Raw genomic sequence first — 3,502 nt, 5'->3', positions numbered from 1 at the left:
TTTATTAAGTAAGGACTTGTGTCGCTAAACTTTCGTCGGAACGAAGTTACGGAAAATCAATTAACAAAGGGAGACGTAACAAGTGCTTTAAAGTTCGGCTCAACAGAAGAGAGATATAGTCTTAAACGTTGGGAAACGCTGGCCTGGAAGATCAAATCACACGTGACATCTGCATGTATAAACCCTTTGTCGTTATTTGTTGTGGCTCCAAACTTAATTTGGCAGTTAGACATAGGAAACTTTTATCCACATGTCATACTATAAATGTATATATACAACTGAGTGAGAAAGAATCACACTCTTCGAAAAACACTTTGAAAACACTGTCATTTTGTAAAAACAAAAAGTAGTCACAAAATTCTCGTGTATTCTGCAAGTATGTACCCGAAACTTATCATGAAACGAAGGAGCTAACTTTCTAGTTCCTTTCCGTAGCATATCACGGGTATAAAACTTTACAATGGTTATGAAGTCATTGGTGTAATTTATGACAATGAGCCACGGTAAAACTGTTACAATACATTATATTAACTTCTAGATTCCTTGGAGCATTGTACGGTCCAAAATGGCATATTAATAAAGGGCCAGAGGCTCCTACCTGCTTTAAATATTATCTTCTTTGTTTTTTATACATTTATATAATCGCTCTTAACAGGGCCGTACTTAAGAAACGTTAGGCCAGTCAGGCCATGGCCTGACCACTTATTCATGGCATGTATAGCTACAACTTATGTATTAAAACTTGCTTCTTTTAATTCAATACATTACGCTGCGTGTATAAAGCATTTATTGTTAAAATGGGTCAAGATTCAATCTCATAGCATTAAATTTTCAAACATTTTCTAGGGGAGCATGCCCGCAGACCACCCTAGAAATGACAATGTGGCAATAGCCTGACCATTCAAAAATTGCTTCCTACGGCAATACTTAAAATGATTGAAAAATAAATAAATCCAAACAAAATTTCAGAAATAGGATCAATATTTCGTTAAGAAGTGAAGGGAAATTTTATTATCATTATTGCAGTAGTTGACAAGGAAACAATTAGATCCATTTAATTTCTTTTTTTTGAACCGCTATTATAGTGGCTGATGATGCCTATGACTAACACTCGTCTCTATCAGACATTATCTCATAGCTTTGATGTTATTGTTTTGTTTTTGTTTTACATATTTGAGGGCACCGCTTCGCAATCTTTATCTTTCGTAATGTGAAACGTTTAATTTTTTATCTACACAGTATTCGCAAAATAAGTTAAAGAATAATTAAACGTAGGGCAACCAAAATTTTCGCAAATGGTAACTAAATCAGTACAATTAAATTATTGTTTTTGTACATCTAGGATTCAATTAAAATTTTCAAAATCTCTCCACAGAAGAATTTGCTATTTTTTTTTATCACGCTGTTAAGGGTCGTATGTGTTTTCTGGTGAGAGGTAGGAGTAAAACATGTGTCTACACCTCTATATAGCAAATCCTAGTTCATTATTCGATGGGCCCGGCATGGCCAGGTGGTTAGGGCGCTCGACTCGCAATCTGAGGTTCGCCCTTTCAGCCGTGGGGGTGTTATAATGTGACCATTAATCACACTATTCGTTGGTAAAAGAGTAGCCCAAGAGTTGGCGGTGGGTGATGATGACTAGCTGCCTTCCCTCTAGTCTTTCATTGCTAAAGTAGAGACGGCTAGCGCAGATAGCCCTCGTGTAGCTTTGTGCGAAATTCAAAACAAACAAACAAACAAACATTCTTCGATCTTTCTTAATAGCATTTTAACTTATTATTTCTTATAGTTAACAAATGTAAAAGCATTTTGATAAAATAGTTTAAATCACTATTTTCTATTAACTTTTGAGATAGAAAAGAAATCACAAACAAATAAGAACATATTTCTTAACTGTAAACTGGGGGTTAAATTAGTTACAGAAATTACTATATTTACACTTTTTCAGGTTCTTTGAAGTTTTGTGTTTCATAGTATATAACTTTGGTGGAAAGTTTTTATGCGATAAAACAACAACAACAAAAAAATGACATACATAGCAAATAGTAACGGAAGGGTGTTAACAGTATTGTCTGCGAAGAGATTATGTAGCTAATGGAGGTCAAAGACTTTAATTATCAGTATTAAGTGCTGAGCTATTCGTTAAAAGTTCATGTTAGCAATTCGCAATAACAGCTTTATTCTAAATATATCTTTCTATATTTTCTTGTTACTAAAGTTCAAATACATAAAGCCAAGACACACCTGCCATCTACAGAAACAAACAGTTATTACTAAACATTCTCGAGAACCGAATGTCGTATATTTTGTAAATCAGATGTTACTAATAATTATACTTGGCCTACAAATCCAAAGTGCTACAGCCTACAGTATTCATTGATAAAATTGTTCATTAATAATACTTAAAACCATTAAAACTTCTTGTAATATCATAATCTATAACATGCACCTTCAGGAATTAGCATAAATTTATAATACACCGATATGTATTTAAATTAAATCACTTATTATGATGTTCTGTTATAACAAGAGCTAAACAAACGTACACTAACTATTGGTGATATCATGTGATAAAAATTACAGAAAACATGAAAAGACCTACGAACCGACGTCATTGCATTTCGTTCGTACAGGTTTCCCTTTTTAATAATAGCACCCCCATGTGTCGCAGTCGTTGTGCGAGAAACAACTTTTCGGTTATGGGAAGTACCCACCACAAGAAACTTTCAATACACATTTGTAGGCCAGCATGATAGTATACAATATGGATCACAATAAACGTTTGGAACGTCCAAGATTTATGCTTATCATACGGCTACTAATAACAGCCGATACATACCTTAAGCCACGACGGCCTCGTGCTGCCGTTAATCAATACACGATATATGTGTTCGGAAATTGCTGTGCGCGCGCTGCTGCAGTCTTTGCGCGCGGAAGACGTAAAGCCCTGTGTATGTAAGGATATACGTGATTATGTCAGCATAACTGCTGTATCTTGCGTATAGATGCACACTTTTCATACATGATTTTTTTTCTACAATCCCACTGTAGCCCAGTAAATTCATTCAAAGTGGATGCTTGATCCAGAATAAATTGCGACAGAATTGATTTTAATTGTATAATGCTTGAGAAGACCCATATACTAATATATACAAAGTCCTCAAAAGTCTAAAAATGGGAAATTAATTTAAAATGACATTAATTAATTTACGCTCGTTTTTCATGTTTGCACTGATTACTGGACAACTATGATAGATACGTGGTTATATGATACAACATTTGAAAGCTGACTACACACTCTTTTATTTGATATATATATATATACACACATATGAAGATACGAGCAAACGTTAAAACACTAGTCGAACTTAAATAAATATTGTTGCGTCAGCGAGGTCACGTGACTAGTATCACGCCACCTCCTTTCTAGAAATATCCTGTTCCTTCAAGAATGCCCTAGCATTTACTAGATATGTGTTAGTCTTGTATATATAAGACGTTC

The 3,502-nt window shown here is 34.5% G+C and overlaps 1 protein-coding gene across 2 annotated transcripts in view; it reads right to left on the bottom strand.

The window, feature by feature from the left end:
• The window catches only part of LOC106460158 (PAS domain-containing serine/threonine-protein kinase-like), an 88,148-nt gene extending 85,271 nt beyond the window's left edge, over window positions 1–2,877 (bottom strand). The window contains exon 1 of one of the 2 annotated variants that reach the window (XM_022386809.1): window positions 2,840–2,877. The gene's annotated coding sequence lies outside the window, so the exon portion shown is untranslated. The other variant, XM_022386808.1, reaches the window with a different exon arrangement.
• Window positions 2,878–3,502: the final 625 nt, after the last annotated feature.

This window comes from Limulus polyphemus, unplaced genomic scaffold (genome assembly GCF_000517525.1).
Source record: "Limulus polyphemus unplaced genomic scaffold, Limulus_polyphemus-2.1.2 Scaffold720, whole genome shotgun sequence".
NCBI lineage: Eukaryota > Metazoa > Arthropoda > Merostomata > Xiphosura > Limulidae > Limulus > Limulus polyphemus.
This window is presented reverse-complemented; position numbering and strand designations above follow the sequence as displayed.